Source organism: Notolabrus celidotus, chromosome 20, assembly GCF_009762535.1.
Source record: "Notolabrus celidotus isolate fNotCel1 chromosome 20, fNotCel1.pri, whole genome shotgun sequence".
In the NCBI taxonomy this organism is placed as follows: domain Eukaryota; kingdom Metazoa; phylum Chordata; class Actinopteri; order Labriformes; family Labridae; genus Notolabrus; species Notolabrus celidotus.
Genome location: NC_048291.1, coordinates 23,044,497 through 23,066,350, shown reverse-complemented (window position 1 = coordinate 23,066,350; position 21,854 = coordinate 23,044,497). Strand labels below are relative to the sequence as shown.

At 40.6% G+C, this 21,854-nt stretch overlaps 1 protein-coding gene across 1 annotated transcript in view; it reads right to left on the bottom strand.

The window, feature by feature from the left end:
* The window catches only part of stat5a (signal transducer and activator of transcription 5a), a 51,658-nt gene extending 33,719 nt beyond the window's left edge, over window positions 1-17,939 (bottom strand). The window contains exon 1 of the mRNA XM_034711171.1: window positions 17,814-17,939. The gene's annotated coding sequence lies outside the window, so the exon portion shown is untranslated. The remainder of the gene's footprint in view (window positions 1-17,813) is intronic.
* Window positions 17,940-21,854: the final 3,915 nt, after the last annotated feature.

Genomic DNA, 21,854 nt, shown 5'->3' with positions numbered 1-21,854 from the left:
GAGCAGCATAGCCTCTCACTAAATAGGTTGCCCATAGGCACAAAAATATCCTATATCTGACAATCAGAATGAAAGATCGCTATGCAGAAGCATTTTAACCAAACTGTAATAGTACACACACATTGGAACACTGTGTCCACCACGGATTTGATGAGGTTATGATATACACTGAACACTGTACACAGAAGTATATCAGCAACCTAGCACTTTGTTTGTGTGCCGATTATCCAGGCTGATTAATGGCATTTTGAAATAATCAGCATTGGCTGATGCCTGCACTCACAAAGCCAATTTAAAAAAACAAAAAACAAATAATGTCTGCAGCCACTGCAGGTAGCCTTGACTATTTGGCTGCTGTCAAATAAAGTTGGCACTTCCCCTTATGTCAATTATGCTATTTCTGCAATTTACATTCTGCTCTAAAGTTCCTAGGTCACCATCATCAGCATATCTGATTTAAAAGAGGTACTGGCTGTTGTTTAATACAAATTCATTCATGAATTAAATAAAACTAAATGAAAAACAACAGGATATCAACAATATATCTTGGCCAGTCTACAGCCGCTGAGCAGTTTTTCATATCTGTATTGTGTACATGTATTGACTTGAATGGCAAATAAATGGCTGCCAAGCACTATATTGTACTAAAAGTAGTTGACTAAACTAAAGATTCACATAATCCCCCGCTCCCACCAATGAAATGGATTAAATGTATTTATCTATAAAGTGAACGATGGCACTCTTTCCATTAAAAACATTAGGAATTAACTCTAGCATATATTAAGAGTAAAAACGTGAGGCGTGTCTTGGTATTTTGCAAGCGTAAACATATATTGAAGTAATGACCAGAGCTTCTCTGTCACTGAGTTTTCAGTCGTTTTTCACACCTTTCAGTCCAGTTTTCATCTGAGAGCAAGAAACTGTCAGACTAAAATAAAACACAGCACTTTGTGTGTCTTTCTCTGCCTTGTCTGTTACAGTGACAACCACTGAGCTTACACCTTTTCTTGTCTGGATGTTGATTATAGCCTCTTTTACAGTTCTGCATTAGTGCATGCACAAAGTCTCTCATGCACAGGTATGTGTGCCCATTTGTCTGTGTGTGCCCACACATATGTGTTCATCCATGTGTGTTGGGGTCAACTAAAGAGAACCAGTGGGTGACATTATATAATCTGAGACCCAGAAGGAGTGTTAAATGTGGCCACAGCCTGAAGCTTGAGTCTACAGCTGCAGGAATGCCAGTTCGTTGGAGTGAAGCCACTTGTGGAGCAAAAGCCTGCAGTCAGAAAACCACTGACAGACAGCAGATACAAGCAGCTAGCCAGTTGTCACTGCCCAGCAGTCTGAAAAGGGAGACATGAGTCCAGGATGGGGTTAGTCCAGTTGTTTAGACAGACCCAAATACTAACCCTGACCAGAGAGTCTTCAAGCTGTAATAGATGTGACATAGGATTTATATTGTTTGGCTTATAGATGAATCAACATCAATTTATTCCTACATATAAGCTAACATACTTTAATTCAAAATTAAACTGCTGACCTGTCTCTTTTGTTATTGTTATATAATAAAACACCAAACAGAGAAGCTCTTTCATCTAACACATGCTGCACAGACCAGAAAGCTTTAGACTGACCAGTAAGAATGAAAAATCATTTCCTTAATAATCGCTCAACAAGAGGCTTAACCTACATACAGCATGAATCTAAAACAAAAAACATGCAACAGATCTGGATGATTATGTTCACTAGTCCATGTGTAAGCTGAGGCCATTTGGGGTGACTGTCATTACATACAGTCCCCTTCCCCTCTGGACCAAAAACAAGCAGGGGGAACTCTAATCTGTAAAAAAAAAAAAAAAAAAGACATGCTACATACATGCAGCATGATGGGGTGTTTCTGCAACCTTAATGTCTCACAAGTCAAATAATACCCAACTATTCATCCATTTAAAATATTAGTACTGTATACTGCCATCAGAGTGATCCTGCTGCTATCTGAAAGCATCCTGCAAGAGCACTGATGATGATCTTTAGGGAACGTTTTTACATAACAACACAAATCCTAAGAGGTCAGAGTTCTGTCTGACTGCTATAACAGAAACTTTCGGAAAGTGGAGCAGCGTAATCTATTGGAATTGAAGCTATTGTTTGGATTCAATACCAGCTGCGAGGGCCTCCAGTTGTTTTTGTAGCTCTTGTAAAAAGGGGCCCCTTAAGACAGGACCAAGCTGAAATAGTACCCGACATACAAACACACATGCCAAAGCACGTACATCTAAGGGCACAATGATACATCAAAATTAGTGACAAAATTAGTCAACAACAAATTGAATTGTCGATAATATGTTTGTTACGTCATCCCACATGTTTTTCATATTGTCAGCAGGCTGTTTTCCAGAGCTGTGCTGCTGAGGAGAGCGCCTTCTTTCATCCTTACTGATCTCTGCTGAGAGTTGTGCATGCATAACATCAATAACATCAAGTCCAAAACTTGTAAAGAGGAGCAGGAGCATATGACCTCAACACTGCAAATAAAAGGGCTACGTGCAAGATTTATGAAGTGGACCCTGCTTATCGTGGTTGCATGTTGGTGACGCACTTTGAAGGGAATCACGTTGAAATGTCTCTTTTTTTTTAAATCAATCGTGTTGTTCAACTTGACAGTCCAAAGTTACAGACTTACTGTCTCTCTTGTTTACTTTTTCAGTTCCTCACCTAGAAACTCTCATATTTCCTCCTCAGTTATTTTTCTCTTTCGTCTCCCACGACTAAAGGTAGAGATGTAAACCATCTTACCATATAGCTTTAGTTACTATAGTATGTATTAAAACACAGTCACCTGTATCACATTAACATATGTTTAAAGTCCAGACAAAACTGAAGCTTGATTTGACAGCTTAATAGAAGCCATCAACCATAAACCAAAGTATCTATAGTATCCTTGAAATCTTATTCAGACAAGTTGTAATGACTTTATGATTTATCTACAGCACCATATCATACAAAGCTCACAGAACTGTGTAACATAATGCTCAGTTGAGTTTAACTTTAACTGTTATTTGAGTAATTTCAAAGCTTCACACTAAAGATGGTTCTATCTACATACAATATGTCCTGAATATATCGTACAGATTGACACAAGATAGGCACTTAATAGAACAATTCTAAATGCAGCGGTACAGCCATTAAAGGTATTTCAGTCTCATTATTGTCCATTACGTCTCTACATTTTGCCCAGTGAGTTCTTCAAATTGCAGTAATTTTTGGTTTTATCTTCTGGGTGTCTCTGACATTCAAGGGAAAAAAATATCTCAGTGAGGTCCATCAGCTTGCAGCAGTTAGTCCACCAGAGAGCAGGTGGAGGCTGAGAACGATTTTCTCCCATCTCATGACCAAACTAAGAAAAGATCAAGACCACTTCAACAATAAGAGCAAAGAAAAAGAAACAAATTCAATTTTCATAGGAAGGAAAACGTATATTACCTTCAGGGAGGATGTTTAAATCTCTGTTAAAGTAAAGTCAACATAGGGAGCACCTCTGCCACACTCTGCCATTTGTCTGTGGTCAGTGGATAAACAGGCAACATCAATCACCATTTCTGGCTCATGGTCTGCTGCTCATCCATCCACCAGTTCACACACTGTTTACTCTTGTTCAACAATATAACCAAGAGGATTACTATAATCTGACTGACAAAAGTATAGTACATGACCCTGACTTTGAAAAGTACTAATCTGGTTTGCTTCATTTGCTTTTCTTTAACCCTTTGTAAATATGGAATCGTACTTGAGATTAACATCTTTTCTTCTGAATAAAAGGATAAATCAAGGTTTCAATCTGTTGTGAAAACAATCCACCTCACCTTGATCCTCCTCATCAGACCTCCCTGCTCAGCTGAGTCATTTGACCTCCTTCCTACGACACCAGCTTTGTTGTCTTCCTAAACAGTGTGTCAAATGCCATCTGACAAGTGAACAAACATCATAGGGGCCCTCCATGTCTCACTTGGACCACAGAGCTGGGGATGCCCCAGACAGGACCTGAATGAGGGGGTATGTGGGGGGTCAGTGAGAAGTTGTGATGAGGCCCCAGATGAGGGTGTTGTTTACATATTCTTGTGCTAGGCAAATGAGGAGGCAGAACCATAAGCCCCCTGAGCTTAAGATAGGATTTTCAGAAGCTACTGTCTGATCTTAGACCCAGGAGGAAATTAAACTATGAGGCAAATCTCAAATAATGGAAGAGTGCGTTTTATTATTTTTGAAATGGGCTTGAAAGTAAGCAGGTACCCATGCACATTTGTGGCTGGGCCTGTTTTTTTCTTCAAGTAAGAATAGTTCAACCTTTGATTTTATTAATATAATCTATAGTATTGAAAAACTAATTAAATGATGATTCATTAATGAAACCGGCACAATTAAGCCCGGAGTTTGAAATCTCCTTTCCAAAAAAGATGCTCCTGTAGGTTTGAAGCGACAACATTGTGTTGACTGGGTGCTATCACAGCTGCTCAAAATGTCGCTGCTTATATCAGTGGGCCGGCTGATATGCTGAATGAACTCTGACTCACTGCCAATGACTCACAGATGCAGTGCTAGTTGTATGTATTTTAAAATTATCCTTAGTTTTCCTCTGTTCTAGTTAGATGATAAATGAAGAGCAATTCAAACTTAACCTCACAATGTCCCCCTTTAAGAGTAGTGTCTTCCTCCCTTATCACCACTTCCTCACTTTCTTCTCTGCTTTCTCCTCACAATCACTTATTTACCTGCATGTGCCCAATCCTCTTCCAGACATATTGCTACTGCAGGTTGATTTTGTCTAATGTTGACATTTTCTAATCTTTCATTCAGACCTTTTCTCACCTTTATGCTGTATGCAATCTGTGGCTTGCTGTTAGGGCCCAGCCTAGCAGTGGATAACCGACAGTCATTGCCCTGCAGATATATTTAGTATGAGGGTCTTGCTGCATGCCCCTGGCTGCTGTGGACTTGGCCGTCGTGCTGCGAGTTGAGCAGGGGGCAGACGAGCATGCACTGCGTGAGCTCACATCCATGAGGAGGATTCAGGGAAATCAATGCTTTTCATCAGGTGGAATAAAGGGTTTACTGCTAGATTAGTTCAGCAAAGCCAATCACTTGACATTTACATGTGATTGCATTAGTCAGCCTCACTCTCCCCTAACAAAGTTAACATGAGAAATTCTATTCAAAGTTACACCTGATTCATGTGAGTTGGGATACCTTACCTTAATTCTGTTAAGCTTCATTCTCAAGACTCGAGTTCTAGTCCATTTCCTCTTTCAGTCATGCAAAGTCAATCTTTCTAACGTCAATGCTAGCTCAGAGAGTACCATCATCATGCCTGAGGAGATAGTGTGTCTGCACACATGTACTGTCTGTGAGGCAGGGCGGACAGGGGTTAGGAAAATAAGGGTTATGTAATGTTTCAACATCTTCAAACTGGTCTGACAATATGAAAGCACCTGGATAAAAGAGCACTTGAAGCAATCACCTAATTTAACTGCCCATGAGGCTTCTTTGGGATTATTTCATGAAGTGAGATTGGAATAGTAGGGCATGCCCTTAAAGTATCAAAACAGCACACTAAGCGAATGTACTTTTTGTCACTGTGTTGACAAGTTGTGCTTCTTTGGTCGGTTAGTGTAAATGTGGCTTGCCTGCCAATAATGCCACTGACATTATAAAAAACGATATTAATAACAGAGTAAAGAAAAAGACAAATACCACTCACTGAGGCAGAGGAAGGCAGAGGAGCGCAGAGGAAGAGGTAAAAGTTCCAGAAGTACATTTTGAGGATTCCGATGACTCAAGGTTTAAAAACTGTGTCCCAGACAATTTCCGGGAAAATAAATGAAAAACAGAAAAAAATCCCTCTAATATGGGGAAATCTTAGATTAGAAAATAAAAATATAAAATGCATTTATCCAGTTCAGTCTGACCACATGCCGTGCTGACACAACAGCCGCCTAATTCTAACTATTTTTTAGGTAATTTTTAAGTCCAGTCCTTTAGGAGAGGAGGGAGAGGGACTGAGAAAATACCCCCCCCCCCCCCCTACCTTTGCTATATGTCTGAACAAATGTTGAAATGAAACCTTTGCCCTTGTCTCCATTGGATCTTTTAATGATGCGATGTGGGGCTTCTTTATCCTTAATTCTTTCCTTTCACTTTAGTTATCTCCTCTCCCTTTTTTCTTTATCAGCGCTCCTGTAAACACCAGCGCAGGCCGCCTTTAAGAGCCCTGCCCTTTGATCTTCCCAGCGTGTCATGTGTCAGAGGTCAGATAGCTGCAGTTTCTCACACAAAGTATACAACCCAGTCACCAGAGCTCAGGAACCATCCCCCAGCTGAGCTGTTGCTCCCCTTTCATTGCCTCCCCTCCCTCCATGGCGGGCTCGGTGCTTTCAGTAAAGGTCAACCCCACCTTTACCACACAGAGGTCTCTGCTCCACAGCAATGTGCAACACCAGCAACGCTTCCTGACAGACAGGGCTGAGCTCAAATCTATATCTGCAGTTATATGTTATGAATTCTTTAAATTTAGAAATATGAAATACAAATTTGTACAAAAGAGTGCAAATTGATATGATCTGTTTACATTTCTGTCACCATTCTGGTGCCTGTAAGAGCTGAAATAAGATCCTGCATGTTGCCGGAGTCCGACACATACATTTCTCTTTCATTTCCTTCACATGCATTCAAGACAAGTCTGCAAATTAAGTCTCCAGCCTCAACTCAACCGGCAACCAGCAAGATATGTCACTGCCAGGATGATTCAACAGTTACTTCAAGGGGAAAATAAGCAACTAATAGGAGACTGACAACCCGCCAACAACTCAAGTGTTTGTCTGAATTCATCTTCTGGCTCTCTGATTAGCTCCAAGCAGACTGAACTCCACCAGTTGGTTCCTTTTTAATCAAAACACCATGTTCGAGGTAGTTAATTCTCCCTCTAAAAAACTCTCTAAAAAAAAACACAGTTTGAAAAAAAACAATGCATGTTAGAAGAGCTAGCAATGAATGAGGGCAAGGCTTGAAACTGTGACACTTGTTTGACAGGGGCAGTATTTGTAATGCAGTCTCTGAGGGGAAGCGTAGCACATTTACATACTGGAGATATATGCATCATGGGTGCCTTCCAATCAACAACAGGGAAGACTCTGGCTGCCTACTGTTGGAGGCTAAACCAAAATCTTCCTGAGCAACCCTATTATTTAAAAATAATAATCAGAAACAGAGAAGGACTATCAAATAACGTGTGTCCAACATGGACTGTATAAATAGTGGACGTAGTATCTGTGACGTCACCCATCTGTTCCTGAGCACTGTTTTGAAGCCAATCGTCGGTGGCAGCCATATTGGGAATGCAGAACTCAACCAGGCATAGTGTGATGTAAAGAGGCGGGGTTTGAGCCTCTTAGCCAACAGCTATGTGTTCCCGTCCGGGAGTCAAGTCAGTCATGTCGTTATTCAGACAAAAACTCATAATCTTAATATCTTCTGAACCGTTGCATTAGAAAAAATTCACCCCCCGTACAGTGTGTGCCGATAGAGAAATTAGCTACGTAGAGCCAAGCCATTTTTTGAACCAGGCTGTAAACATGTTTATTAATGCTGTAATGATCGTCCTTTTTTAATTGTTGTCTATGTGGTTTCCGGTGTTTCTGCAGCCAGCCTCAAGCAGATTCTCGATGAATTGCAGTTTATAACACTTGGGCTTCATAGTTTGAGACCGGAGGTTGCCGCTTGGTGTCCACTAGCCTTTTACATAAGCAGGTTTAAGCTTGGATAGTGGACCTGAGTTCTTCACAGCAAAAGGCTCACATCACCTGAGTGTCTGACAAAACAACCTGATATAAAGATGTTTCAATGTTGCCTTGATGATAGACAAATAGTCCGATTTTTGTCACTACACTAATATATGAACCAGAGTCAAATCCCTAGTATGTGCATGCATACCAATAAAGCTGCTGCTGTTAGTCACCTTCAATACATAATAGTGAGTTAAACCAGCATACATTAAGATCATTTAACACGTGTTCTACAAGCTCATGCAGAGAAACTAAATGGAAAGCTTACAAACAACATTATAACACCTTCATATAAAGCACAGCCAGGGAGAAGCCTTGAATGGCAATGAGTAAATTCCATCTGTAGTTACTCTTTCTTACATCTTTCGAGCTCAAAGCCCCTTTTGTCTATTTTTCCTTGAACATGATGCATGAATTACAAAATTATTTGAATCTTTCTTCTGCACAGACAGGCCCTTTCTGTGAGGCAGTTAAACCCTTTAATTGGGTCATTTCATCACCAAAACTAATATTAGCCATGTGACTTCAAAAAGCTTATTATTAGCACTAGCCACTTTGCACAAAAATGGTAGCCAGCTGGCAGAGAGAAGGTATACCGCAAAACTTAAAGGACCTCTCATAAGGATTCCACCATTTATTGTAGTCTTATCAATATTATTCTATTCTAACTCTGTAAATATATTGTTTTATTCCCCTGCCCCATGTCATAAGCTGCTGGAACAAAATCATTCCCCCAATGGAGGATCAATAAAGGATATCTTATCTTCTCTTAAAACACATACTTCCATAGCCATAGCTGTTGTGCCCTTAAATTGGACTCTCGTCAGACAGTTTTATATTTGAAACATAAAAAATGCTCCTCAATGTAATGCATTTTTTTCTTCACTGTAGCCCACATACAGTGTCCTCACAGATGGAAATATCATCAACCAATAATCCTAACGTCATACTGTTGCCATGTTGCATTGATGGGATTGCTGGGTACGGTGCAGTCGCATATAACAGGAGCATCACCCAAACAGAAAAACAGGGCAGCGCTCTCATCTGTGCCACATTATACAAGGGAAACAAAGGCATCAACCTTATGGTCCTGTGTGCATGCTTGCGTCTGAATGATTATGATAGATGCACAAGGATAATCTGGATAAGGTAATCATGGACACTGAAGTAACGGAAGAAGCCTCTCTCCAGTATGCACATGACCATTTCCTGATTCACTGTGCCATCATGTAGAATTTGTGTGTTTATGGCTGTGGCAAATATTCATAGGGAATGTGTGAGTCCATTCCTGTGTGTGCTTAATATAATAAGGTCAACTCTCTATGTAGCTTTTACCACTTTATTAAATATAAATGCCAAATCAGCCAGTCCTTCTTTTAATCAACTCTAAAAGATATATAGAAGAGAACTACAAAAGTACTTGACTTTCTATTCATGATTTACAATTCTGCACACATATTGTCTCATTGCTTGCTGAGTGCAGAGCAAGGAGCAGATCATGTAAGACAGGAAAATGTGTTTAATGAGGTTTGACGGCAATGCAACACACCATGAGCCATGATAATGCTAAGCAATGTATTTACACAGCATAAGCGATGTCTTGTCCTGGCCTCCCCTCTCTGTCTCTCTGTCTCTCTCAGTGTATATTTGACAGTGCATGTGATTGACTCACATGGCCAAATGCCTCGAAGGGGTAGCAGGGGACAGAGAAGGCAGCAACAGATGGGATCTCATAGTCAGAGATCGGGGCAGAGAGAAATCCCTGGTGCCTTCTAAACAGATGTTAAACATAAAACTACATCAGGCCATGAATCTACACAATGTAATGACTGAGGCATTTGACTTCTTCAGAGATCCCTTAAGATGCCTTAAATCCTTTGTATGTCAGCAGTAGAATATTGTACGGTACACAAAAACAGAACAAAATGGGGATAAATCTTTATCTTTGTCAGATTGAAATCAGAAAGACCACGTACATTACATTGAATTGGAATATTTCCAATTAAATAAAAAACTGCTTATTTCATTTTACAGAGAGCAAATATTAAGAGTTTGGTTGCTTAGTTGTGGGAGTGGCAGGGTGGCTGGAGATTTTGTGTTACAGCCCGAGGCACAAATGAGCTCACAAGAATCAATACAGGATAACAGCTCCACAAATCCAAACCCTGACTACGCATCATAGTGTCCCTCTAAGAGCGAGGGAGACACACGTATAGTATTTATAACACTAAGATGTTATTTTAAAAAAGATTGTAAGGTGAACATGTGCAACATATAAGAATTAAAACGCTGCAGAAGTCGCAAATGCTTGGATAACAATACACAAAGGAATACTGTTTTCCAAGACAGTGTTTTTTTTTTATTTGATTCAGCCCTATTTCTACTTTAATCCAGCATGCTTCAATCCACTGTTGAACCAAATATAAATGAGACATAAGCATGAATAATAGAGGAATCTTTTTTCCCTTGTATGTCGTCATAATCATTTTTTAATCAAATGCTTCTCACAGTAATCTTTCACGGATCTCAGAGCTCTTCTACCGGACACAAGGGAGCATCCATGACCTAAATCTAGCTGAACAAAACACATGCATACTTGACGTGCATGCACACACACACACACACTCATACACACACAGTCTCACATTGTAACAAGGGTCATGAATAATAGCAGCACAAACAACAAACAACTGGACTAAATTGTTTATAGGGTTCCTCTCGTGTGCAGCATGACTTTGTGTGTTGCCATTAGATACATCGTGCTATCGTTTCATGTGCGGACAGCATATTTTCTCCCTATTGAATTTCAAGTGTTTCCTATCCACGATCTCTCCTGGCAAACAAGGTGTTTGTTGTCCAGTTGCTCTCTGTAGGTTTTCCAGTTTGTCTCATGTGCTGTACAGGTTTGTACATTCAAGTTGCGGCAGCAGCCACATCTATTTCTCATCCTGCCTTTTAAAAAACAAGGACTTTAGTACGTCTCTATAGATAGTATGTCTTTCTCAAACTGAAATAACAATACATAGAAAACATAAAACAGGTTCTTTTTGGGCTCTGTGAACCAACATGAACCTCAACACCCCACCAGGTAGAAGAGAGGAATGTTCCTGCTTTAGGTTGATGTTAACTTACACTAGAACGACTTTGCATTTGCCAATTGTGAAGCTTTAGAGGAAATATCCAGTCACAAAGTTTTTTTTAACTGTGTGACATAAGGTGTGTATATCAGTCACTGATAACCTTACATGGCATGCACCTACCGGACTAGTGGCGGTATTTACGACTTTGTTGGCTATTTTGGGGGACTGTCCTGCGGATGAACCTCTTATTAATTGCAATTGTGGGATTGTGAGGACAACGCTTTTAGGTTGTGACTGCCAGTGTGCCGTGTCAGTGGCGTCCACTAATGCTCCTAATTTGTTATTTGGTTAGCCATTTCATTTGCTGGGTTGTCTGCCATGAGTGCTCTCCTGTTACCTCACAGCTACAGTGTATGTTTTGCTTTTCTCATATCATGTTGCTGAATGTTACTTGGTGTGTGTTTATTTGTTGTCAATCCTTAATCCCAACACTGACCCACTGAATGGTCTTAATCCTGCACTTGCTGAATCTTGGAGTCTTAATTTAGGATCTGTTTCCTATAGCGGGTGATCTGAGCTGTTTCAAAAGCAATCCAGATGACTTGTACATCTCAGGTTGATGTTGGTGGTGAGAACTGCAAAATCTAAGGTCAAAATTTGTACCAAAAAAAGCAGATTAATCCTCAAACAACAGTGGCATTTTCAAGGGTTTAAATACATTATTCATGGTCTACACTGTGGTAGGGAATGCAGTAAACTTAACCTAAGGTTACATTCAGGATGATGACATTATTGAAGTGGCAAGTGCCAAGGGATTGAAATGAGTGACTGAAGATTAGGACGTCGTCTTTGGGCTATGTTATTTGCCCAAAGTAAAAAAGTTCCACATGCCAGCTTTTAAATAGACTCAGCAGAAATGCTTCATCCAGATTATCTAACCTGAAATGTTGAGAAGAAGATTTGAACAGACGGATTATAAATCATTGGGTTGCCTTGTCTCTGCCACTACTTCTTCTATAACTGGGTCATCGGGACACATTGTGTAAGACAGTTCATATTGGGTCAACCCCAGCACCATGCACACCAGCACAGCTAATAGAGCAAGAAAAACACTGACAGAAATGTATTGTGCATTGCATCCCGACTTGCTGCAGGGTATATCATCAATTTGTAAAATTAGAATTTGTTGGGAAATGGTTTATCTTGTCCTATGCTTCCTCTCTTAAGGCTTCATTTACATCCGTGGTGGCTGACGCAGATACATCAGCCAAAGGTTGCATATCCAGATGAACAGCTTATTTAAGGGGAGGACAGTTGTTGGGGCATAAACATCACCAAATTAGACTGACGATGGGAGGAATACATTTTAAATCCTTAAAGCAGGATCTTTCCCTCTAGGTCTGTGTCACATAATGTCCCACCAGTGTCAACTGCTACTGTTACTCTACTGAAAAACCCCTTCACTTGTGTGACTGATTAACAAATACACAAACAGTAAAAGGTGTGCAGTCTTCAGAGATGTAAACTCACCTTTAGAGTTGTTACACATATCCATCTATAGTAATTAGTAATTAAGTGATCCTGGTTTGTTTGAATGACTGGTTTGTTCTTCATTCTAAATTATGACAAAAATATTTGTATTTTTACTGTAAATGCATAACATCAGTTATTGACCTCATGAACTGCTAATAATCTGTATCGTTTTGGCCCTGAAAAACCATTATCAGTCGAGCCCCTAGTTAAAAACAGTAACACATTCAGCTTTAGTCCATTCAATCGCTCGTACAGACCCACAGGGAACATTTAAGGACACATGCACTGTGTTTTATTCCTGTCTCTATAAGCTGAGGACTTTGCTGCTCTGAGTTTTTTTCTCTCAACTGCTATGAAATGAAATAAATGCTGCTATTCTTGGTTGATTTCACAAGGCAGCATTGCTACGATTCCTCTCTCTTCCTAACTGTCTGTAGCAGTGCCCTTATTACAACTTCCTGGTCACTCCATGGGTGATAAACTACATTGCCCTTAGATGTAGGCCAGCAGGTCAAGCTTTGCGCAGGCACCAGCCACAGCATGAACAGCAGGGGTTGTAAAAAAGAAGAAATGCTCATACGCTTCTAACATTTGGGTGCCACAAAAAGATGTATCACTTCACTTTTATCATACAAAAAAGTGTTTTGCATAATCCCTCAGGGACTTCTTTCAGTCAATACCTTTTGACAGAACCAATGTAAAGACGTCCTTTCCATTCAGTATTACTACTTTTACTTTCTTATCTTTTGCAAATTAGAAGCTTCTTTGTCATCATTCAGGAAAATCAAGAAAGCCCTCATGATAAAACTAAAGTTAATAACTACAACTGATTTAACATACACAGCTCATCCCCAGCATTTCCTGTGCCTGTTATGTTCATAACAACTTCTTTTTAAGATCCAAGACTTCACATGATAGAACTTTCTTTGAGGCATGGGCTCATGATGAAGCCATTTATTCACATAAATCATGCATGAAAGATCAAGTAAGGGTTCAAGGCATTCATAAAATACAAAATGTGCTTTTCAGAGTTACGTCCGACACTACTGGCAGAGACGTCAGAGATCAACAACTCAATGAATTACAAATTCAACATTCTACCCTTCAACATCCTTTCTTTTTCTCAAACTTACATTTGAAAAACAAATTGAACTCAGACATAAAGATGTGACAGCCTGAGAAGATTCCACAATAAAATGAGGCCCGTTCATCACCCAAAGCTTCAGGGCACAGACACGCTTGTCTGTTGTTGGTCGCTGAGCTTCTCTTGGGGCGATTCTGGAGTTACAATTCTTTCTGAAAAAGCAAACTCATGCTAGTATGGGAGTGACCAGGAAATCTACTTCTCTTTTCTCACTCTGAGTCCATTACTGCCCTCGGGAAACTATAGAGGCAACTTGGCAGTTGCTCACAAGCTGGCTTTGCTAACCTTTGAGCTACAGACCATGAACTGGGTTTAGTGTTCCACACTTGCAACACAATTTGCTGTGATTCTAAAAACAATATCAACACATGAGTCTCTGATTGCAGTTTTTCAATTCAAAGAGAATGGGGTTCGTAAAATGATTCATATTTCATCGGCCCTCTGTCAGAATTGGTAATCATGTATGCTTCTGAAATGCAAAGAAGCCTCTGGATAGTTTTTTTTTCCTGTAGGCTCATGTAACCATGAGAAAATAAGTATTGACCACATTAATCCAACTCTATATCCTGAGCTGACCTCTTCCTGATGTCTTCTTGCACATTTTAAAATTAAAGTAACAAAAAGGGAAGCACGGTAAGTGACAGTGATTTGAACTGAATTGTATACGCTCCTCTCCTGAGCTGTGACTTCCTTTTTATGGCTTTGTTTAGGCTTGGCTTTTGAGGCGTTTTGGCTTCTCTTGTTGTGTCAGTGAGATAATAACCTGAGGCCTTATCATGCTTCTCAGTGTCTGCGAGGTTTGACCGTCTTCCTCCTCCCACTGACTCACTGCATTGACGAGAAGAGGAATTCAATAGAAGCTAGGCAAAGAGGCATAGAGATAGAAAAAGAAGGAGAATAAAAACACTGATACAGAGAGAGACAGGCTGAGACGAAGAGAGAGACAGAAATCTTGGAAAAAAACCTGCAGACATTACTCGGTGACTGCAATGAAGTTGGGGTTCTAGTGTGGAGCAGACAGTGATCATGGGACAGAAGTGCATGCTGGGGATGCCAACAATCAGCAACGCTATTCGACAGATGGATCAGAGTGCTCCTGGCCTACAGCAGGCTAAAAGCTCATGGTCATGTGACCAGTGGATTAGCGTTAGCCCAACTGAAAGGGGGAGGAGGTGAGGGTGCCTGTCACCACAAGCTTCCTTATCACTTCCCTTTGAATGTGTTTCCCTGTCTCTTTTCACTGAGAACCTCACTTAGCCCCTCTTTGGCTACAATAACGTATAATATTGAGATATTGTATTGGTAATGGGACTGTTATCAGATTCAGAATGTTTTACCAAGAAAGAATGGGATCAAAATCAAGGACACTCCCTGTCTCTGTGTCCATCTCCTCCTCCTGTGCTGAAACTGACATGAAGCCCCGTGCTAAGCACAGTCATTAGTGCGTAAGTGATTCTGACACATTTGACTCACGGCTCACTCAGATCAAAACAAATGATCTAATTGTCTCACTTCCAGCTACTTATGTTGTCATAGCTGAGAATATGTTTCCTGTGCAGCCTTTTTACCTACTCCCCCCACCCCCTTATAGAACTCGAAATTTCTCATGTGTCTTTTCCCGCTAGCTGAACCCTACACTTGTCTGGCAGTGTGAAGTGTAAAAAGAGAGAGGCACAGACAAGCCATGCTGTGAGCACATGGCATAGCAGGCTTGTAGAATAACACATTGGGTTCCCCTGTTTCCCCTGTTACCACTCCTCCTGCATCTGGGTCTTTCTGTCAGGGACACAGTGTGCCAGCCAGTTCATGCCTGGCCTGCATGCCATGTCCCCTCGCCAACCTCAAACAGCCTAGTTTCACAAAACCTGAGAAATCCCTTCCCTCCCGTGCAACACTGACTGCAATATCAGAGCATGCCAAGCAACATGGTGCCTGCCAACAGGGTTAAATGTTAAAAGGCATTGACCATTACTTCATGTACAGCTTGAATTGAATGTTGTGCTGATTGAGAGAGTAGCCCTGCAGAAATTACTAAAAATCCTGTCAGAATTCCCTGGGCTTAAAACCATGTTTTAAAAATCCTTCATCCAAAACCAAAAGGTTTTGCATTACCAGATACATAAACAGAAAAATGCAGCCACCATAAAGGACTTGTCTCTATGATTTATGATTAAATGAAAAATTCAGCACTTCTGAAAACATATTGAAGCCAAAAAGGAAGGTGTCCGCCCATCAACAACTCCTACAGCTCAGTTTGGGGAAAAGTTATAGCAGCCTCAAGGGACGACATTATCACAAAGGGCAAAGAGAGTTAATACGACATGTAAATCTCAATAACCAGAAGTCACCAGGGACAGAGTCTGGGGGACATTTGCTTGCTTGTCCAAAAAAAAAACAGTGATACAAAGTCTCGTCAGAGCAACTTCAGCCAACATAATCACACAGGGTTTGTATTGGATGGGTGACATCACTGCATGTAAGCTAATTTGCATACGTATACACAACCAAAAACACAGCATGTCATATTCCTGGAAATGATAATAAAGTGTCAGTGACATTTGAGTCCTGCTGGTAGGCACAAACACAGGTCTGGATTCAGGATTGATTGATCCGGTTGTGCGCAACAGCTCTGACAGATAGCGTGTTCTGACCTTTAAGCACGCTACTTTGGTGCTTTTTCAGACCACATATCAACAGGTCAATGTAAGGAGAAGACGAATACTCTGCGTAAACATAATAAGGACAGGTAACACTAAATGGCACAGTCTTCATTAAAAATATCAGACTGACTTCTGTTCTGTTAACACTCATTTTGAATTCACAATCTGGCTTCTGTGAGAACATGACCTCAGTTAACATTTATATTAGCCTTCAAGCCTAAATTTATCAAGAGGCATAGCCTCTTCATCTTCAGCTGTAGCCTCCGAGTGCAATATGATTGTAGTACAAAGGTCTACTGTGTGTCCGTTCAGAGCTCTAGTGAGATTATAGTGGCCTTATTGTACAGATTTTTGGAAAATCACATCTATTGCCATAGGGAATGTATTTGCAATATTTGTTGGTGAGTGACCTCACTTTACTTTTTAGATGTTTTTGTCACATTTGTATGCTGCTTTCCAACATTCAAATATTCTCCTAGAAATGTGTGTACCATCAATCTAAAAAAATAAAATAAAAATAGACAGCTCACTAGAATTCAATTGATATCAGTAGAAGTTACCAAAAGTGAAAGAATGTTTAATTGTATGTTTATATGTCAGCAGAAGCCCTGTTGTTCAGATGGCATAACAAAAACACTTCTGGGTAGTGTAAACTCCAGCTATGCATCCTTTTATGAACTTGTCTGCATGCTGTCTCTTTATCTCACCACAGCAGTCTAACAACTGTCATGGAGTGCAAAGTCCAAGATTTCTCCCTGAAATATGGAGTGAAAGAATTTCACTTTTTTTTTTTCTTCATTATCTATCAAAGTAGATTACAACTGCACTTGACTGAATCACGTAGGGCATTTAAGTGCACAGCATGGTGTCAGTGCCAGAAAGACAGTCACTCCACAAAAGCTCTCAGTCTCAGCCTTTTACCTGTCAGACTTCTGAGGCAAGCCCATTACACCATTATTAGACTCCGGAGCTCTGCCTTATTTCAAAAGCCTTTAAAAGCTGTGTGTGTGTGTGCACGTGTATGTCTATGTCTGTGCTGCAGCTGAATATCTGTATGGTCCTATTTCACCTCGGCGACGAATACTGCTTCGTCTGGATTACACTGGAGTCATACGAGGCTTGGAGGGAGGCTTGAAAACTTATTTAAAACACCACTATGACAGTATAAGCAGCGGGTCACATGCGACAGTAAACTCACTGACAGCACAGAGACACACACACTCAGTCCATGTGAATTATTCTACAAATATCACAGCGCGGTGAGACTTCTCTGTTTGTTAGGCGGCGTTCACAATACTGTAGAAAAAGAGGAAGGAAAAAGAGACAGAGACAAAGTCTGACAGAAATGTTGTTGCATGCACAAGAAGAAGAAGAAGAAGGGTTCCTATCGCAGCGCGTAAAACTCGCAGAGAAGCGAAGCGCCGCGCTCGCAGTTTGTTTACAAAGCGCTGTCAGAACACTCTTTCGCAACGGGGACAGCCAGTGTGACGAGAAGAGGACATTCACCTCTTTAGAAAGAGAACACATCGAGAAGACATTATTAAGCGGTCACACTTACCTCTGTCGAACCACTGAAGCTGCTGTCCTTTCTCATGAAATACGCGCAGAGGCGTGCGCAACCAACAGCAGGGATCTCTCAGTTAGTCAGCCGTCTACTTTCCAACAGTTCGTTTCACAGTTCACCTCTCTCTCTCTCTCTCTCTCTCTCTCTCTCTCTCTCTCTCTCTCTCTCTCTCTCTCTCTCTCTCTCTCTCTCTCCCTCTCTCTCTCCCTCTCTCTGACTCTAACCACCCACTTCCGGCGGCTCTTTAATGTATGTGAGGGTTAACAGTTTCTATTTGTCATTTGTTCTATCATTAATTTTGAGTCATGACTTGTAGACCAGATTCAGGCTCAATGAGAAATAAGAAATACATAAGGTGAATCCATTTTTAAATCTATAGTTTCTTATGCACAGGTTTACGCAGCAGATGAAGGATATATCCTGAAACTCCCTGTACGCACACAGAACTCTTTTTTTCACGTATCTGTAAAATTCCAGATGGGCATTTTTTTTCATGACTTCATGGCTTAAGCGTTTTGAAGCTTTAATGTTTACTTTAGATCAACAACAACATAACCTACATTTTAAATACTCACTAAGAAGTACAATCAAATGAAAGCTCGGTATAAGTATTAGGCTGTAGAATAAAATTTGACATATATGCTTCTGTAAGTTTATTGAAAGGCCTAAATTGAGAAAGAGAGAGTGAACTTGTATCACTCTCTTGCTGCTGCTGGTCATTAATCTCAGACTCACTTTTCTTTGTCTCGCTGTGATCAAAGCTGTTCTCTGCTGCAGATAGTTGCAAGCAGACTGGTTGATTAGATTAAGTGTAATCTACTGTACAGTAATCTTCTATTCATCTGAGTGCTTTCCTCCCAAATCTACCACCCCGAATGCGTAAAATAGCGACGCCATCTGGTACAGAAGTGGAAGTTTTGCATGGAACTTAATCTCTCCTAAAAGCTTGGAGACGAAATTCAATATCAGTAATGGGGATTGCATTCTTTGGAAAACAGTTTTTAGAGAAATGTATCAAAATACCCGACAAGACGCTTCGTGGAAAATCGTGACTTCCTCTAAAGGCTACAATAGAAAAGGGATACAAGGGAGGATTGGTAATATTCTGCTTCCTTTCAGTGGGTAAACTGCAACAAGTAAGAATGGTCAGCCTCAAGCTCAGAAATACGATGAGAATTGCTATTCTTAGATGGACAACAGTTACCAAGATGCCAGGTTCAGGTACAGGTACATTGTTTTCTTGCTAAACTGTATAAGTGCCCATGCAGTCAATCTATATAAACAATGCAAACACATGACATTAAATTATGCAAGCATCATTGGTCAGGTAGCAGGGGTGGTACAAGGGATCAGTGAGTTCAAAGATAGCCTTTACAGAAACACGGCAGGTATCTTACCTATATAGTTGAAGGGTATGAAAAACTCTTTTGAGTTTGCTCAATGCAAACTGTATAAAGGAGGAGAAAGTGCAAGCATACTACATACCCCCATGCAATGAGCTTTAGGACTCACATAAATGAATCTTTTGATAGAAGACTTATATCCAAAGGCTCTATAGGTTTGACAGGGGCTGCAGTTGCATGTCTAAAACCAGAGTAAGATCCAAGGTAAATTAGTTCTGAGTGCTAGTCTTCTTTACAGAATGCTGTGTATTACAACAGGGATGAGAACTCTAGAATTTGCCTGCCAGGATAAATCCTACATGGAAGGCAGAGACTGATAGACCTTTTACTGAAGAAATATGAAGAAATCTACTATCATGCTATGGAAAGGATTATTCACAGAAGAATCTTCAGTGGTTGCAAGGGACAGTAGGATTGCTGCATGCTTTAGGCGTTTGGCACCAGTTGGATAGCTTGCATCTAGCTATCCACTGGAGGGTAAAATAATTCATGACTATGTAGTGGATAGGCATCTGCGTTGTGTTGTGAATGGAATTAATGATGCTGCAAGACTCTCACTTTTACTGCACCTCTGTTTATTCTGGCAAAAGACACAAGGACAGAACCTCCATGAAGCCTGTTCTCCAACTCCTCTTCTGCAGGGGGAGAGTACAAGAAGGAGAGAAAGGAGGGACTGTGAGCCACAATACCTCCTCCTAGTCAGTGTGAAAGAAAGAAAAAAAAGAAAGGAAAGAAGAAAGGCTGGACATTGTAATTAGAGTTAAAGTCGATGCCAGTGGTACTTTCTATATCAGCAAGATCATCAGCACCAATAACAGGTGTATGCAAGGGAGGTAAAGGGATAGCTTGTCCTTGCACACCTAGCTGTTCATTGGATTTAAAGACAGCAAAGTTCACTTGATCCTCCTTGTTGCTATTATAGAGCGAACATCCTCCTTTGGTTCTCCCCATGACTGCTGTTTACGTGTGTTTGTGTGAATGAATTTATCCGTGCTTCTGTCCTGCCACAGAGGGTGGGCAAATTCAATTGAGAAGGAGAGATAGAGAGAGAGAGAGAGAGAGAGAGGGAGGGAGAGAGAGAGAGAGAGAGAGAGAGAGAGAGAGAGAGAGAGAGAGAGAGAGAGAGAGAGAGAGAGAGAGAAATCTGCCTGAATAAATTGGAGGACAATGAGCACCTGAGGCACATCCAGAGCATAAGAGAGCCTGAGACAACACAATGCAAAGAAGAGTGTATCTTTATTTGTTTAATTAACCTTTAGGACCTTGTCTCCTCTGTTTTAAGAAACAAACGTGGAATCTGGAGTTTGCTTTGAATGTTGCTGTTGACTGTAACTGATCTGAAAATCCCCTGTTATACTGCAGAAATAATGACTTCATTTTCCCACTTCCATGTCAAAATGTCATCATTCATATACGCTGCCTCTTTACACACACACATGCACACAAGCAAGCAAGCAACCATGCTGCTAGTCATCACACTGCTCTGAGTTGAAGCTTTATTGATTCTTCAGATTGATTGGCTGCAGCCCTGAGGTGATGGCTGACAGTTTCCTCCTCAGACAGCTGAGTCAGCAGCTGCTGACGGTAATAGCTGTAGATCTCCACGCCCCCTCATCTCCTCCAACCATTTCCTTTAGCTGATACATGAGAGAGGCGAGAGTGGTGTAAAGCCAAGTGATGCAGAAACGACTATCTGAGTGGGTGTTTGTTTAGCTGCTTTATCTCAGCTGGCACATATTCTCTGAAGGACTCATGGGAATCCCAGCAGTCACACTCGGGCTGATTGCATCAGCACCGAGTTAAAGCTGCTGTGTAGTTGAGCTACACGTATACAATATGGGGTTTCCAAACAGGGAAGTCCAGTGGGCATGTGCTGATCATGACACTGCTTGTTGGATTGGAATTAAAAACAGGAAGTAAAAACAGTAGTTCATAAAGATACACATTTAGATCTCAGCAGCTACAAAGGATATTTATCAAAAGAGAAACCGGATTGGTTCAAATCTAAGGGGCTAAAACCTTAACTGACCACTGGATCTTCAATTTGAAGTTGCCTTAAACAACTTTGTGTACCAAAGATGTTTTTGTTGGGAACAGTTGAGGTTATTTTATCCCTCTCTCTATGTAGGTTTCCCACATTTCTTTTAATATTGCTCAATTTATTCCAGTAGCTGCCCTCAGTTTCCCAAGAAAGTCCCCTGCTTTCACACTTTCACTTACTGTTCATTGCACTTTGCTTTATTGATCCCTTTCAGCACTTTTTTTAATATCCTTCCTTTTATTAGTGATCTACAAGTCCATGGGAGATTACGCTATCAACCCTTGCTTAGCTTCAGGAAGAAGTCCACTCAAATAAAAACAGCTTAAGACCTTTCAAGCTACATTAGAAGACTTCTTTAAAAGTCGACTGTTTATCTGTAAGAGCAAAAACGTAAGCTTGTTATTTCTTATCTGCAGCATGTCAGTGTCCAGACCATGAATCTGGACCAGAAATATCCTCATCCAGCATCAATTGAATTAGTATTGATTCTTTACACACGCCATCTGCTTTAGTTCTGGAGTATTCAAAAGGAGCCAAATGTGGAAGTATGTTTTAGGAGTTGACGAATACCAGGCATATCATATCTTGATG